This window comes from Hyposmocoma kahamanoa, unplaced genomic scaffold (assembly GCF_003589595.1).
Source record: "Hyposmocoma kahamanoa isolate Upper Pololo Valley unplaced genomic scaffold, ASM358959v1 87, whole genome shotgun sequence".
In the NCBI taxonomy this organism is placed as follows: domain Eukaryota; kingdom Metazoa; phylum Arthropoda; class Insecta; order Lepidoptera; family Cosmopterigidae; genus Hyposmocoma; species Hyposmocoma kahamanoa.
In genome coordinates, this window is record NW_020654422.1 from 3313214 (window position 1) to 3332800 (window position 19587).

The following is a 19587-nucleotide window of genomic DNA, read 5'->3' on the forward strand; positions in this document are numbered from 1 at the left end:
TTTGAGGAAGTAAGGCGACGAAATGTTCTAAAGACATAATGATTATGAACTTTTTAGAGATTTCATATTTAACTCAAATTTGTATAACAAATACTTAAACAGTCAAAACTTCGACATTAAGAGTGAATAAGTAATTGAAAATTCCCTCCTGACAGCTTGCGAGAGGATGCTTACCTCCATCCTCCACCATTAAGTAATCTCTTGTTATTTTGTGACTTATCTCTGACTTGCTAGTAAAATGCTTATTTAAATTGTATAACTCAGATATAAAACCAAAAATGAACAAGAAATTGTTATTACATTATTCCTAAATAACTTTAGACGCCTAGTAACCAAATTCAATGTAAATAAGTCGTGCATTGTACTGAACGTAAATTAATTACGACAGAATAAAACACGGCCTTTTCACGAGCGGTGGGTAGATGATGCGACCCAAATACAAGGGAAATCAATTAGGTTTCCACGTTGTTGATGCCTTTTTAATAACGACGTACAAAGTACGTAAATCGAAATGGTCGGTTACGGAGTAAGATATTCAAAAAGAATATACAGTAATACCAAGTAATGAATTTGAGAATTATTGACCGTAAAAAAAACCTGTACTTGTGCAACAGATTTTTTTTATATGTAACACACACACAGGTATCATACTTATACACATGCACATACATACGGATACACTGATATGGTGATACTGTGGTATGTCGTATGTGTAGGAGATATAATCTACCAAATTGATTTTGGAAAATTTTACATTATTCTATATGAATTTGTGAATATTTTTTTTCATGTCGGTATCTTCCCTAATTAAGGGATGTCAATACTAAAAACCTGAGTTGTTGCTTATGCAGGTTTTTTACATATCAGCGGAAGTTGATGCAGTTGTTGATATTATTTAAACTTAATGTAAATCCTTTCCGAATCATTTTACATGAAAAAGCTTTCCATTTGCTTTTGTATTGTAATAAAAGATTATTTCAATGATTGTGTGCTATTTACTAACAAATAATCAATCTGCGTGTGAAAGCAATGTATCTACGTCAACTACGTAGATACATAGCTCTCACAGGCAGAATCGTAGTTGAATTTTATCAAAGTAACATCTTAGAAACAACAGCTAAGCTGCTTTTTCAGCTTTCAGTCTGTTTCTAGAAGCTTTGTAAATTATCCCAGCGTGCCTTTACAGTAATAATTCGAACATCCACAATGAAATTTTTTTTATAATACTATGTGACGGGACGAACAAATAGTCTGATGGTTATCTATAGAATATACTTTGGTTTTTTTTTTATAATATCAATGGAAGGGACGAACATATCGCACGCCTTATGGTAAGCTACACGCCTATCCATAATAGTTGCAGTGTCAATCAGAGCTTTAAATCGCAAAGATCTGAGGGTCACTGCCACCGCGCAAGTCACCTGGAGACATAAGTTGACAAGTCTCATGTGTCTGTAATATCTGTTAGCATTGATGAATGTGCAAGCTGATGCGGATATTCTAATTTATGCATATTATCCGCGGAACAAGTGCGGATGCTGATATTCGCAACAACCTTGCTACAAACCGTATGCTTTGTGTCAAATAAATTGAAAATAAAATTACAGAAGAAAATTTCTTGGACATTTCAAATGCCGTTACTTGTTTTGCACTCTAACTACCCCTCCAACGGGTCATAATTAACATCTTTTCAATTTAGATATCACGGACAGCCCTTTATGCAGAGCGTGCTCAATGGGGGAGGTAACGGCTACGCATATTCTATTACAACAATGCCCGATGAAGTCGATGGAATCTTTAGCAAACCTAGAAGGATGCTGAGATTCTTGTGGAGTCTTGTGGTAGGAGCTTGGATGGCACGAGAAGACCCTGCACTTGCCACATACAAAATAGGGGCCTAAACGTCGAGTTGCGGATAATAGCCCATCACTCCAAACAATACCGTTACTTGATGTTGCCTTATGGTATAATTTATATGCCACGGAATGGAGATGAATTTTTCTAACGAAATTGTAATCGATAGTATATAATAGCAATATAGTGTAGCACTAGCCTCGAAATGTCTCATTTTTCGTTTTTCGACTTTGATCACGTTTTGGGGTTTTGGCCCAACTGTGTCACGGTTCTGATCTAAAGATCTTACAAGCCCATTGTTATGATCATCATCAGCATACAGTACTCCACTAGTTGGACATAAGGCCTTACCCAAGTCACGCCACAAAATCCGTGTGCCGCCAGTCGCGTGCAGCTATCTGGTACCGATGAATGCACACTCTGACCGAGTCGACCCACACTGCTCTTACCTTCTCGAAATATCTACCCGAAACAATTACTGTGAAATAAGTTATATTCGACCAATCAAAATATAATGTCAAATGTGAAGCTTCACTTGCATCACGCGTCTTTTCATTTTTGGTCGAGTATGATTTATTTGACAGTATTTGTTTCGAACCGTTGCCGGATGGAGAACGGAAGTATACCCCCTGGGCCCCTACTAACTGTGCAAAATTTAAATCATTTCAGTTGTATGTCGATAGAGTGTCAATGGCAGGATCTTGTACGTTCGGTATTCTGCTATAAGTAAAGAGGAGTGGCATATCAGTGACTACCATCGAACTACTTATTCAACTGCCATTGCAACTTTTTGGTATACTACTCTTGAATGGCAAATCGACGGCACGTCTATGGCGTAGTCTACTAATTATGCGACATAAAAATATAGATTTAATTAGAAGATTAAGTTAAGAAGAACAATTAATATGATCATAATTGCAACATAATCTTAGTGGAGTCTCAAAGGTTTGTATCTTCTTTGTACGTTACAAAATTCACATAAAGTTTATAATAATTTCATTCCGTTCAGCGGCAATTTAAATTGAACCCAAGAGACGGGAATGGACATTAAATTAACGCAATCTGTATTTATTTATCTCAATTGTAATAAGGTATAAATTTCAATGCTTTGTGACATAGAGAGAAATGTGCTGCGCTGCTCCGAGGTCCGTTTCATTGCATTGCAATTTGTATACAATTTGTATAATGTAATGTTAAAATGTTAATATTTTCATAAAAGAATAAAAAAATACAATGCAACCCAATAAATTGGACAAAATAATTTTTGTTTGTCATTTTTGTATTCGTTCAAATGAATTACGTTCGATTTAACAGCAAACAATAAAAAAAGTCATATTTGTGCAAAACATTTTATACGAAAACAATACCGCGATATTCTACCTTAACATATCAAAGAGCTCAGTGTTTATATGAAATGAGCACGTTCCCCGTAAGCCTTGCGTAAGATTTCAGGCTTCGTCAAGCGTAACGCTGTACCACCTGAGAAATTTTTCTTCAACGTGTTCGGCTTGAGTTTCGATTACATTATGCCGACACTTCTTATACCCTTATATCATTTTAGAATACGCTATGAAAATATTGAATACATGTGTTATGTTTTCAGCGTTGACTAATTCTATTATTTATTATAAGACTGAAGGAAAACTTCGTGGCGAAACTTTCAAGTCAAAGACGTTCACAAACTTTGGACAACATATAAACTCTCCAACCCGCATTAAGCTAGCTTGATGATTGTATAAGCCTCTTTCAAGGTCTGTCAAGTCCTATATGACTGTTTTGTGCGACTAATTTTAACATTGTCTTAAAATTATTTTTTCAATAAATTAATGTTTTATTTAAGCATAGGTGTTGTGTATCAGGCTCAGTCACATTTTTAACATGTATCGCGACACGATTTTGCGAAATGCATATTGACATATTGACTTAATTTGCGTGTTTATAGTGTGTTTCTTGGTGTACGTGATAAGCATAGTAAGATAAGTGGAACTCCATAAAATGTGGCCGCATGGATTGTATGTGTGCACTCCCGCCACTCCACGGTGTGCATGCACATATTCGCATAACCTCGCGGTGCAGTCGCGTCGCGCTCGCCATTCATTACAGAATTGAAGCATTTGCTGTGTTTAAAAAAATGACATCAACTAATAGACGTTTATGGTTGTTTGAACAAGAGTGCGTTAAACTCAGAATTGTACAACATTTCATTTCTATTTCATAATCATATATCAAACCGTAAGTAGTTCATTTCACAAAGATTATTCATTATAACACGAAAATACTGTGATTTGTGAAAGAGTTCGTCTAGGGAAGTACCGCCACCTTACTTATTACTGCCGCCAAGCAGTAATGTGCGCATTACTGCGTTCCCGTTTTAAAGGGTAAGGCTGCTGTTGAAATCATGCGACAGGCCCAGTGGCAATGTCCATCTGATCTATATGATTTGAAACTTTAGTGGCACTGTGACTGTTATGAATAGGCGTGTCACTTACCACTAGACCCATGACTTATTCGTCCCGTCACATAGTATCATAAAAAAGTAAACACCGTAATTTTTTCAAATTATGTGTAAACATACCTTAAATAAAAACGCGTGAACCCTGCTTTCCGAGTGATATATATACATTGACGTGTCGGAGAAGCAGAAGTTGCACTACTCCTATTAATGATATTAGCGTGTTTTTAATTTCATAATTGATGAAAGAATGCCAATTAATCTGGTTATTTAATTTGTTGTATTGACAATATGCACTTCACTAAAAATCGCCTAGTTCAAACAATCAAACAATTCGACTAGGGTCCACACGTTTCGTCAGTTCCCGCGGCATGTTAAAAGGGTGATCGCAATTGAACTGCATATCCCATTCTCAAAGCTTTTTTACAACTGTCCAATAACGCTCACAATATCATTACCTTAACAAGTGTTTCTAACAATGTGACAGCCACCCGGAAGCATCTTTGACATAAAGTGCAAGCTAATATGAAACACTACCACCTAATTAAAGTTATCAAGTTCCACAGCACCAAGGCGCAATTATGTAATAGTTACATCAACTAACACATTACCGCGCGACACGAGATAACCATCTTGATGAATAAATTAGGCCACGTTTATACGACGGGTCATTGCGGAATATAATATTGCAGTAATACGTTTTGTGTGCTGCGTCATTTTCGTGTGTAAAATGTAGTATTTAATAAGTGTACTTTACATTATTATATGTTGACCTTATATCATAGTCGTAAATTCGATACGAGTCGAAATTTGTTTGTTTTAAATTTTCATTAGTTTATTTGCTATCGGAGTAATTTGTTTTTTATACCCTAGTTTCTTTCTTCCGTATTTATATTTTATTTTTTAATTCATTTTTATTTGTCTTAATGTAATATGTGTATTAAATTCGTGTTTAGTGAGCATTTGTTGCGTCCTTGTTTAATTGTTATTTTTAAGTTTATTGTATAGGCCGGAGGTTGCCTGGAAGTTATTTTAGTGGCAGTATAGCTCCTTGGGAACGAGTTCTTCCATCTTACCAATATGTATGCAGTACGTCCCATACTGCCATCTTACCAATTTCTGCCGCAAAGCAATAATGCGAGCATTACTGCGTTCCGGTTTCGATGCGTAAGTGTGCTGGTGAAATTAATGGCACATTAGCACTAAGCGCTTTGCTTCCTCTTTTCTGATGCGTACGGCAAAGGAATGGAATGCTCTACCGGCTCTATCTGTATTTCCCGAAAAGTACAATTTGGCTAGAGTGAATAGGCATTTTTTAGGCAAATGCGTCCCATCGTCGGTCACATCGTCGCTTAACATCAGGTGAGATTGTGGCCAAGCGTGTGTCTATTATATATTAAAAGAAAATGAGACTTGTCAATTTATGTCTCAGGGTGACAGGCGTAGTGCCAAAACCCATGATATTAGCATGCGATTTAAAGCTCTGAGGCACTACAACTGCCATGCACAAGCGTATCGCTTACCACTAGGCGCACGACTTGTTCGTCTCGTCATTTAGTAGATACTATAAAAAATAGTATCTAAGTCTGCAGGAAGAAATTTTTGTTAGAAATAAGCAATACCTTTTGTTTGTGCTTTACTTGTTACTAAATGTGTTTCTGTTTTTTCTAATAAATTATTAAATAAATAAAATAAATATTTATAATTTTTTTATGTAAGTATTTATGATTGTGTGTTAAAGAGTATTTTGTAAGAAATTAAAAGTTCTTGCTGTGCCGTTAGTACCTGTTATTTACTTTTATTTGGTTCACAACACTGAAAGAATGTGATTTCAATAAACAAGATGTTGTTTAAGGTGATCATGACATTCTTACGTAACGTGTTCTGACACTGTATAGTTAGTGATTACAGTGATTATTTCATTTTAATTAAAGTAGCTGTAGTGTGAGCTTTACTGGATTCCGGTTTAAAGGATAAGGGTGCTGGTGAATTTACAGGCACATAGGACTTGTTAACTTATGTCTCAGGGTGACGGGCGCAGTGACAGTGCTCCTTAAATCTTTGTGATTTAAAGCTCTGAGCGGCACTGTGACTGTTATGGACAGGCGTTACGTCACAGTACATTTATGAAAATGTTATGTATATTAAGAAAAATATTAATTTTTTTCATTGACTTGCAAATAAATGGACGACGGGTCTAATACAAAAACCACGAAAAAAATGTGCCAAGTCAACCTGTTTAAACGTAGTGACATGTAAAGGAAAATGAAATATTTAAATTGTAATGTCATCGCAGTACTGTCTAATTTTGCTTGCTTCGCTGTCAGTCGAACAAACGAAGACTAAAGCGGGAATGACTCTCTGTATACGATTTTAACGCCCTATAAGTTCGGACACTTTTTAGCGCGGACCCGACGTCCGTATAATTGTAAGTCAATGGTTTTTTTATAAATAATAGTGACAGACATAACATTAACACGAGGAATAAAAATAAACCAGCTGTTCTTAACAGCTGTCTTCTTAAAGTCTCAAATTCATTTAAGGTGCAATGTATACGCTTACGCTTCTATAATAAGATTCCAATTGTGAAACAAAAACTTTATACTAAAGTTTATTATACAATTTCTGCGTACTGGGATGACAAAAATCCTTAATAGTGACCCTATTAGCTCTTTTAGGTATTCTCGATCTAAGATGTTTAAATTAAATATTGTAGTGATAAATGTATTCAAATGTATATTTACAAAGAGCAACCCCTAGAGTTTCTTGCTCATTCGTCTCAGGGGAATCTGCCTTACGTATGAGCAGTGGAGTTTAATCAGTATAATTTCAAGTGTAATTTGCTTACCTATGAAACAAAGATTATGTGACTTTGCCTTTGCGTGTTGCTTATCACCAAGGCCACCAGGCCACGACTTATTCATCTCACACTCAAAAAGAAAACAACCATTTAAAGTAATGAATTTATTGTGTAAATATATTGTGATTGATTCTGTCACGTATCCTCAATGGCTAAATCGATTAAAATCGAAGTTTTTCAGTGAATGAAACGCATTCATCAAACCAATTTTAAATGCGTCCGAATAATAAAAATGAAAATGTATGCCATACGCATATTTCTCCCGGGCTGGGAATCGAGCCCAGAACCTCTGCATGGCAGTCCGGCCGTTGGTAACCGTTCGGCTACGGAGGCAGTTAATGTGCCGACAGCGAATGTCTGTTCATATACGAGTATAATATAGAAAATGAAAGACAGCATGTGTCTGTTACTGGAGCTCCATTCTATTCATTAGCAAAAACTTTTCCATGTACTATATTGTATTAAGGTAAAATGTCTCTTTTGGTACGTGGAATAGCTGATTTACTTGAAATTGGAATTGTTTGTAAAAGTTGTTATTGTTGTACATGAGTACAGGACACGTAAGTTTCAGCTAACTTTGTTAGCTCTTGTACAAAATTTTACAAAAGAAACCTGTAAAGAAAGACTCGACAAAAAATATACCTGAAAACTAAAATTGTAACTTATTAATAAACGACACGTAATAAGACAATGGTCGACATTGTGTTCAATTCGATTTTATACATACTTTGTACAGGGTATAGGTAAGTATCCCACGGCTATCCTACAAGGAGGGAAAGTACCTTAAATACTATTGATAGAAAAATTTACTAAATTAAGATTTCATTTTGATTTTAAAAACAATTCGAACTGCATTCAAAGATTTTTAAATAATCGCCTATCTGAGCCGGGAATCGAACCCGCCAAATACGAAAAAATAACCTGTAATTTTACTACACCGATCGAAAGCCTCAATCGTAAAGATTGTTTTCTTTCAAATAACATAGTATCTTTAATAAAAGGATGACCATGAAAAAATGCGCTTTCTTTACGAACATCAATCATATTTTTTTAACCGACTTAAAAAAGAAGGAACTTCTTAATTCGACTCTGTATTTTTTTTTAGATACATGTTACGCGACAACTCCGGATAATTTGCGAAGCAATTGTGATGATTCTTTTCTGTTGGAAAGAGAGTACCTCAGGTTTGGTCCCGTATAAATTTGAAGAAAACATTCCTCCTCTAACGGTGGCAAACTAGGGGATGAATCCGGCTTCGCGCACTCACCGGTAACCGATTTCAATAACACTTGGCAGACAGATGTAATTCCACGAACTTTTGATGTTGGTTTTTTTACGTAAACAGTAAGTCATTTTGTTTTTTTTTTGTTTTTTTTTAAAGTATATTCTACTAGTGACATTTGGTTGTTGCCGGCGTTGACTTCTTTAATGAGATCATTTTCTTTAATTTCATATAGATTTTGTTAAATTTAAGATGAAAATTAGATGGTTCGGACATGTAGGGAGTTGACGAAACATGATTTATAAATAGAGTGAGCGGGTATGTTAGCAAGGGCCGACCTAGGCGAACTTACCAAGATCAAATTAGGAACGTCCTAAAGAAAAGCCAGGTCAAGAGTACCCTTAAGGCAGATCACGAGAGGATAAGCGGGGAATACTGTTTTGCTAGATCATATGGTTAAGGTATTTACTATTAAATAACGGTTTTATAAAAACAAATAGATACCTTAACCTAGGGATATTGTCTAAAGAATGTGCTGATTCGTTACACGATAAGATGTACTTTACTCGATCGTATGAAATTCCGAAAACAGGCAAAAATAAAGTCCAAAACGAAAAATATTTGAGAATAAAATATCTGACATAGTTTTTACATGGAGATATTTCTCCGTAAATACCACAGAGAACATGCTGAATTTTGATTTTCAACTTAAGGCCTACATTTACCTATTAAATTAAAATTGATTCCAAAACTTATGAATTGCCCAGTTGTTTAACGACTCGCCACGGCGCCTGCTGCCCCATTAGTCGCCACAGGGCGCTTGTCAACGTCGGATCTGATTAAAATTTTCTCTACCTGTTCTTATTTTATTCATATTAATTTTAAGAGTGCACGAGGGGCGGTCCCCCACGCCTCACTACACCTGATAGTAAGCTACACGCCCGTTCATAACAGTTGCAGTGCCATTCCTGAGCTTCAAATCGCAAAGATCTGAGGGGCACTGCCACTGCACCTGTCACCCTGAAACTTAGTTAATTAGTGCACATCTGCCTGTAATTTCACCAGCACCCTTCAAAACTGGAACACAGTAATGCTGACATTACTGCTTAGCGGCAGTGGCAGTACTACCCTGGACGAACTCTTTCACAAGGAGCACAGAGCGCAGTAGTCTGCTACTATAAGCTAAGCTCGCGTTCAAGTGCTTCGCTCTAAAACTTCGCTTCGCTTCGCTCTAAATTGTTTGAAAATAACGTGAAGTACATGTGCCGTTTTTTCGTGCTTCAGCAGAATTAAAACGTATTTAATGTAATATTTTTTTATAAACTACATAATACTCACGTCGATCCTAACACATAAGCACAGTACATTAATTTCGCAATGTTTTTTGCTTTTGATGCATCGCAACGCGTTGCCATCGAAGGTGGTGGCTGAAAATCAGTGCTTTGTTTATGGGCAAATTTTTTACCGAGTCACCGACCTATTTGCCTCGCTGCACACACAAGCTGTTGATCATTAGGTTAGTATCATTTTATATGTAAATTTTTAAAATTTAATTTCTTGTTGTTTGTATTCATTTAATTTTTTTAAATTTTGATTTCTGTGTTTCTCTTTTATACCATTTACTGTATTATATTGTTGTGTGTGTGAGGCAAGACCATAAATATTTTATCTACCTGTCTATCTTAATTCTTGAAATCGTCCTTTGAAAACGTACCAAGTCAAGTGGTGTTGATCGTCCCTACTATTAACACCACTGTACTTGACCTAATGTCATCAACGTGAGCGCAGAGAGTGCGTGCTCGCGCGCTCGTTTTTATGAGCTACGTGACGTCACGCGCTCTATACCGTCTCAGACCATTTGAACCGAATTAATGGATACCTAGCTAAAGATAATGATGATAATAATTGGGTTTCCATAATTCTCAATTTTAATTTTAATTTTATACAAAAATGAATTATAATAAAAAAATGGCGTCATTCCGTCGTTTTATTATCAAATCATGAAAATGACTATTATTAACAGAATTGAAAATCATAATCGCTAATAGTCTTTTGAAATATCGTGCAAAACATCGAAACACAAAATGTTATATACAAATGTAGGTACAATATTTTATATTTAATGTAGCCATAAAATTCCATTTAGCATAATTAGAATTGTGACGATAAAGAGTGAATGACGAGAGTCAAGGAGAAGAATGAATGAGTGAGAGAATAAAGAGTCTTTTGAAATATCGTGCAAAACATCCAAATACAAAATATTAGGAATGTAGAACATTTTATAATTAAATTATGTAGAATAAATCTCTATTTAGGAAGGAGTGAGAAAGAGGAATGATTGAGTGAAAGAATGAAAAGATGAACGAACGGTAGCGGGCAAATGTCAGTTAGATTAGACAGGCATTTTTTTGGTTTTTTTTGTACACGTGGCTCATGTTTTAAAACATGAATAAACAGATGAATTTTATTGTCAAGAAATTTCCCACTGGAATAACAACAAAATAAACATAACGCCTAACAATGAATATCTCATCAAACATGGAGAATTCGCTTAATGAAACATTTAAATTTAATAACGTGGCAGTAATAGGGATTCGTATAAATTTAATTAATGCGGTAAGATGTAATACAACGCTGCTGTACTGCTGAAATGGGAACAGAACATGTGTTGAGTTGATTTATGTACCTTTGTACATTGGGGTAGCTAACTAAATTATATAGAAGTCTATATTTATCTACCCGAATCTGCTTCGGTACGTCATACGCTTAACAATTTAGGGGTTGATAGATTGTATTTGTGGTCGAGACGTGTCTCGATGAAGGTTATCGGAGAATCTTGAAATATAATGAAATGTAGCCGATGGATATAGCCTCGTAAAACCTAGCAAACTACAATGGGAAAAGCGCTATACGCCAAGTATACATTAAAATTTACTGCAGTACCGGCACGCTATGATGGCCGTTTTTACAGATTACAATAGTGAGGTCAAATCTCAATTCATTATCGAAAAAAATATAATCAAATGCGAGTCGCATCTATAAGTTTTTAGATTTATCTAGTATTGCAAGGGGTAGCCGATTAAAAAGTTTTAATAAAACAAAAATAAAAGTGTTTACTTAATATATCGTCAATTCGAAACTGCTTTGTTTTGCGTTAAATACTGACGATAGTTAGGCGGAGATAGAAGTTGTGCTAGACAGCGATCCTATAAGTGATGATCGTATTAATTAATACGATACTTGATGAGCGCGCAAATGTCAAAATGGCCGTCATAGCGTGCTGGTACACTTTAAATATAATACATGCTTCAGGCCAAAGCAAATAGTCCATCCGTTTTGTATGAAAATGTATTTTTGTAGATAAACTATGGTCCTATAAAATATAGGTACAACTCTAAATTTGAAAGCGATATTTTCATTATAATGTTCAGGCACATGAGACTTGTCAACTTATGTCTCAGTGTGAGAGGCGCAGTGGCAGTGTCAGATCCATGGGATTTAAAGCTCTGAATGGCACTGCACTGCAACTGTTATGGATTGGCGTGTCGCTTAAGAGTCTGTACTACCCCAACAGAAATTCAATTTTTTCCCGTACTAATACAGTTCATTTTGCTTGGGTCGAGCGGACACTGGCTTATTTCAGAATTTTTTTTACAAACGAAATTAAAGTCATTTGAAAAATGTATATCGTATACTGTACGTGTCCTGTTTAGTTCAGTAGATATAAAAAAAATCATTGGTATATCTAAAGTACCCATTGAATACAGCTGTTTCCTTGTAAAATTAATTATAATAAATGTCGTGAATAGTTTTAGGAATCGTGTTTTCACACCGTATAGTAATCAGGGTATATCCTCAATTTTAAGTATATTTTTTTCTAAAGTGATTGATTCAACACTTCCACTGTTATGCGGAATTAGCCAGTCATTTGAGGTTGTATAGACTGTTAAAACCAGACGCTGGACTTGTTCGTTCCGTTACTTGGTATCGTAAAAAAAACTCTGGGCGTTTACGTGATCACAGGAATAACATTGTCTGACTCTGTAACACTTCGCATATTATATACATTTTGACGTTCACGAGGATTTATAGAATAAAAGACTTATAAAATATCTAATCAAAATCTTTCATTGTGCCCAGAAACAGTCCCTTTGTTAGTAACAGTTGTGACTAGGTTGTGACCTTTCCCGACGCCGCCGGCATGCTATATACGGCTAGCTGGCTGACATATTGAACGACGCCGCCTGACAGGCGGTGGGTTTGTGTTATTTAGTTCAACTGATTATGTCACTTGTTGTGAGCTTATCTACTCTGCTTATCTCGATAGGATTATTTTTGCAAAATAAACAACACAAATGGATTTATAATATGTTGTATATTTAAATACCCTTATATTTTTGTTCCTGGGTTACTACTCAAAAATGAATAAAGCCATACATAAAGATTTTTCATTCGCGTTAGAAAACAATAAAATGGCTGGGAAATATTTTGGGATTCTAACGTTTTGGGATTAGCAACTTTAATCATAGTTTTTTTATGATACTAAGCGACAAAATTAACAAATCGTGCGCCTCCGTGTTTCATTGACTTTTTTTACTGTTAGCACCACTGTGAGAAATCTATGATTTTTTTCACTTCACTGGGCGGCAGACTAGAATTGTCGCTTTATTAATTGCAATATTAGTGGTTATTGAATATCACGATTATTTGGGCATGTAGAGCGGATAGATGTGAGAAGAATTACCAAACAGATTTATGGTGCGAATGTGGATGCAAGGCTTCAAGAGAACGTCTTAGAAGGACGTAGTTGATATTTTATCTGCACAAGATACTGGGGAGGGATCCATTCTCATCTTACTTGACTTTTCTCGCGCTTTTGATACCGTTGATATCCAGCTTTTAATTTCTAAACTAATTTACTATGGCTTTGACCTTAATGCTGTTAAATGGCTTAGTAGCTATCTTTCCGGTCGTACACAACGAGTGGAACGATCCTCTTTATTTTCTGATGCCGCCACGGTTGCTAGAGGGGTTCCTCAGGGGTCCATCCTGGGACCTATCTTGTTTATTATTTATACTGTCGACATAGTGGATTGTGTTAGAAATTCTACGTGCCATTTGTACGCCGACGATTTACAAAATTTATGTTTTTTTAAACCTGTTGAAACTCGGACCGCGGTTAGTCAGTTTAACGAAGACGTCGATAGAATTGCCAAATGGTCAGAGTCGAACAACCTGGTGCTAAATCCAGGTAAATCAAAGGTTATAATACTTGGTACAAGGCGTCAGATTGAAGGATTATCGTCCGGCAATCTTTAGTTAACTATATCTGGTAGAGCGTGTATTGGAAGCGAGAAATTTGGGTGTTCTCATAGATGGTTCCCTTCACTTTGAAAGACATGTGATAGAGACAGTCCGTAAATGCTTTTATCGCTTAAAGGTTTTATGTCACGTTAGAAAATATATTAATGTGGACTTACGCATAAAACTTTGCGACTCCTTAATCCTCTTGAAGCTAAATTATGCTGACTCTGTATTTGGAGGCTGTCTGCTTGTGCGCACAAAAAACTTTATTCAGCGCTTGCAGAATGCGTGTACAAGATTTTGTGTCCCTATTCCACGTCGAGCACATGTCACTCCGTTTTTAAATAATATAAGTATAGTTGAAATGGAAGCCCGACGGAAATTACATTTTGCTTCTTTACTATTTGAGTCATGAAGAGCAAGCAGCCGTTATACTTACATCACAAGCTAAGTTTTTCATCCATGCATATTAGACATGCTTCTCGTCTCGTATGCGCCTGTCACAGAACAGCGCGCTTTCGAGGTAGCTTTCGCTATGCTGCCTCGAAGAGCTGGAATAATATACCTCCGCCAATCAGAAACGCTACCTCGTTATTTGTATTCAAAAAATTACTCAAAGAGTATCTGCTAAATCTTTAAAAATATCCATCGTAGCTGTTGATGTGCCGGGGACATATGCGTTTTAGTTTAATGTTGTTCGTCTCTTTAATTGTAATCTTCTCAATTAATTAATGAAACCTCATTTTATAATTTTATCAAATTAAATATATACACGTTCCTATTTTATCATATTAATTTCTATACAATTGTATTGTAATTTGTGGTCAAACTTCTCAATTAATTTATTAAACCTTATTTAATAATTTTATCAAATTAAATATATACACGTTCCTATTTTATCTTTTATTAATATTATTAATAAAAGATAAAATATTAATTATTAATTTCCATTCGATTGTATTATAATTTATTGCACATGACATGGTCCTTATTAAATGGTAACTACATTAATTGTATTTTAATGGAATAGACTGTTCATGTTTTGTGTTTAAATTAATATAATTATGTGCTTGTGTCATCCAATGTCTTAAGTGTCGCCTACTATGCTCCGTGTCATGTGTGATCTGTTGCCGGATCCGCTGAAAATCAGCGTCGTAACACTTGAATGTGAGACGACAATAAGCTGAGTGGGTTACGGTTTCCTTGGCAGCACAGCACACACGGTTTGTACTCTACATATTATATGTATTTAGTTTCAAATCCTTAGGTTATTATTACTATTATTATTATTATAAAATGCATGTGTACTGTGTTTCAGGGAATAAATGATTTCTATTCTATTTTATTCTATTCTAGAAGGCCTTACATTGATTGACCAGGTCAGTAATGTCGTCAAAAAGGCTGGGACCCGAAGTGATAAGATTATAAGAAGTTGTAGGAAAAGGGTAGTTGATATATGTGAGGCTTAAAGTTGTGTCAGGATAGAAAGATGTATGATTTTTTTTTGCAATCATTTTATTCATATATTTTTTTACTAAAATAGTCCACTTAGATATAACAAACTTAGACAAAATAGTTTCTTCAACAAGAACCATGAGCACGCTATGGCACTGCTCTATACCAATTGAGCTACAGGTCAAGTTATCGAAATTCTCCTGTCTTTTTGTTGTACATCTTTGTACTGGTTTTCGGCATTCGTCGCCGCTGAGAAGGTTCTAAAATCTCTCACTAGATGTCATTAGCGCGGTCATGGGCTCAAGGCCATCGGGTTGAAGAAATTTTTCTGTGTTCGATCTTTGCATATAATCATAACAATACTAGTGGATTTTTATTGAATTGATATTCAATTATTTTTACGTGCAATTACTCCACTAGTTTGTTATAATTATTAATACGAAGATCGAACACTCAGAAAAAATCCTTCGATCAGATTTCTCATAGATGGCGCTACGGCTAAAAAGTCGTTGAAAATCCAAATACAAAGATACGACGCAAGTACATAGAAAAATTCGTGAGGGCCGCTGGTTCGTTCCGTGGCTTAATTGGTATAGCTATAAGACGTCGGTTCGAATCCAAATTTTTTCCTAAGTGTTCGATCTTTGTTTTAATAATTATAATAAACTAGTGGAGTGATTTCACGTAAAAATAATTGAATATAAATTCAATAAAAATTTAAATGCAATGAATAGCGACATCTCTAGCTGGGGCTGGTAGCTGTAAAGGTATCTAACTGAGTGACGAAATATCATAGATTTCTCATAGATGGCGTTACGGCTAAAAAGTCGTTGAAAAACCAAATACTAGTTAATTAAGAAAAAAAAACACAATAATACTCCACTATAAGTATAAGCGCCAGTTACACGAGGAGAAAGTTTGCGCGCTATAAAATATATTATAATATAAATATGACTGGTTACAAAAACTGGTTTTTGTGACACTGTACAGTTTATGTAAAAAAATGTAAATTATGTTTTAATAAATAAAAAAAAAAAAAAAAAAAACTTGGATTTTACTAGGAGTGTGGGCGGAGATAAACCAATAATGCATGTTTCATAATTTTTATAGCCTATGACACTCCCACAATCAAGACGAAGCTAACGACACCTCCTATGTCAAAATCCATCAAGTCGTTTAGTTTATAGAAATGGACATACATACATATATCCGAAAAACATAAACCTCCTTCTGACGCAGTCGGGTAAAAATATAGGTATAATAGGTAATTCGAAATGTTGTCTATTAGTTAAAAATATTATCATTATTATTTAAAATACTTATCAAAAAGTTTATTACAATTTTACAACAAGTGACCAGGTAATAAATACCTCATAAAATACTTCATTATGGTTTGTTCACATTTAGTTATTGCCTAAAGTTTTGTAGCATACTTTCTTGTTATTATTGATATTAAGATCGAATGTGCGCGCGCACGTAACACAAACCACTTTACTACGTTTATAATGGTGTTACCATACTTGTCTTATTACGGGACTAGAGGGAGAATTTACTATCCACGCATGTATGTATAAATGAATAAAGCAGAAACGCAAATGAATAAAGCAGTGCTTAACGAGCAAACGGTTGTTTCACATGCTTTACTTACCACCATGTATAACATTTCAAACTGAATGGTCAAGTGCAGGGAAAATCAAAACTCCCTTCGTGCATATTATGAATGTTTCTTACTATAATTTTGATCTACGCAGTTACTGGACAATCATTACACATCAACTTATGTCTCAGGGTGACGGGCGCCGCGACAGTGCACTGTAAGATCTTTGCGATTTAAAGCTCTGGGTGGCACTGCAATTGATATGGTCAGGCGTGTCGCTTACCACCAGACCCACGACTAATTCGTCCAGTCACTTGGTAGTATAAAAAAAAGAAACTGAGCTGCTAGCTTACGGACCCTTGTTAATCAAACTAACTGATCCTAAAGAGGATTATACTTGTCTTCAACAGTGTAACGGACTGTATGAACGTGGATTGGGAGCAAACGAATAAGACGGGACTAAATCTACTTCCTACATTTTTTTATGGTAGCCAAGCCTTTCCATAACAATTACAGTGCCATTCAGAGTTTTAAATTGCAAAGATTTGAAGGACACTGTCACTGTGTCTGTCACCCGGGACATAAGTTGACAAGTCCCGTGTATTTTTAATCTCACCAGTATCCTTATCAAATTGTAACTCAAAAATCAAATTGTAAATAACAAGATAGGCAAGGTGACAATACGTCCCTGGACGAACTCTTAAACAAGGTACTCTAGCTGTTAAATTCTTTGAGAAACGAAAGTAGATTAACTAAGATCTTCTGTAATGTAATCTCTTTATAAGTTTTACCTTTATTATATCGTTCGGTATTATAAAAAAAATGTTGTTTGTTATGAAAGGCTGCAAAGTTGTTATCGAGTTCTTAGGTTTTCGCGATTGTTACAAATAGGAAATGAAACTATTTTTCCGGATTTAAATCGTGTCAGTCAACCGTGACCTTGGGACCTGTAAAGGGCCCGAAACGTCGGTTTGTTTGAAAAAACAAATATACGCGATTTAAATCCGGAAAAATAGTTTCATTTCCTATGCAAAGTTGTTGTTTGACACGAGGACTTGTATTGTGAAACCTGAGCATGCGAAGGAACCTATGATTCATAAATAGAATACTTAGCGTAGCGAGGATTTCAAGGCACTAGATGCAAAACAATGTAGCAACATTTAAAGCGAAAGAGCGAAACCCACAAATAAAAACACACAGTTAAAACTGATTTGTCATAGAATCAGTTTATGTCTCAGGGTGACTGATTTGTCACAGAATCAGTTTTAATAAACAAAATGAGTTATTGTCGTCAATTTAATGTCAACAATAATAAAAATAAAATATACCAACGGATGTACATTACATAAATAATGTACGACAAATCGCAATGTTGAACGTATCATTATGTTTTTTTTCATCGAAAGAAGAAGGTACGTGCACCACAGTCCATAGTCAAATTTGTAAAAAGAAAGAAAGAATTTACGAGCTAGTGAGGTGAAAAAAGACTTTTCTTTCACCAAATGAAATAATTGCTTTTTTATGTTTCAGAAACATTAAAAACAAAACAAGAAATTAAAACAGTGTCCATGAGAATTTACAAACTGGAACCCAAAGTGTCTCGGAGAGGTAAGTTTGAAGATTGTATAATTCTTAATCTGGCATCACAATACATTGACGAAAATAAAATAATTTGGGAAAGAAAAAATAATATTTCTTTTAAAGAAAAATAATTAAGTATTTATAATACATTGTATTTATACGACCCACGAAAAAATATGATCGTTGTTCTTGACAGTCATCTTCACAAACTCATAAACTACGTATACATATTTTTTTTATAAATAATAAAATTCCTGTTGAAGTTTATTATTTCGTTTACACGAGGCTTAAAAATAATCACGAAACAAAAACTTTTTACAAAACGTTATACAGCTTCTGCGTATTTGGATTTGTTTAGCATTTTTGAGTTGTTATTAATAACTTTTTAAAATAAACATGGTAAATGATGAATACAAACATATGTAAATTTACAAACAGTAAACCCTTAGTTTTTTGTTTATTCTTCTCAATAATTATCTCACGTACAAGTCATCATCATCAACCGATTTATACGCCGTACTGTTGGACACGGGTCTCCTCTCAGGCGAGGGTTTTATGCCGTAGTCTGCAACGATAGCTACAGGTTGGGGGCTTCACACTTTTTCCGAGGGTTTCGAAACTTCTTCGACGTGAAGGTTTCATCATATTCCTTCACTGAAAAGTTTATGGTAAATTTCAAGATATATTTCACACATAAATTCCGAAAAACTCGGAGTTGCGAGACCGGCTTCGTACTCACTTGAGAGGCGATAATTCAAACCACACCACGGTTTTGATACACATGTATAAGTAGTCATGGTTATCAATTTTTCGATTTCAATTAGTATTGTAGTTTCCTTTTTTAGAAATAAAGAAATTTTGATTCTGAATATGAAAGCAAGAAAATTGTGTTTTATATAAGAAAGACTTATAACCGAGTCCAGGGCTGAATTTATACCTCAGCACTTTGCCGGTGAAGCAAGAATTGCCACTTGACCCAAAAATGCGAGCGTTCTGAAACATCCTGCTATTTGATATTGAGATTGAGAAAAATAAAAAGTTAATCGTGTTTAGATTGAAACAGAGTTAATGTTTAATTTATTCCATTTATTTTAATTATAATAATTATATTTCAAAATGTTTTTTACATATATTTTCAAAATAGAACATTAGAAGGTTTATTTAGCAATTAGTTAAATATTTTTCTATGCACATTGTGAAACAATTTTTTAAGCTGATAATTCTTTCTATAAAAATTGAGCGCGCATTTCACATCCATCTCC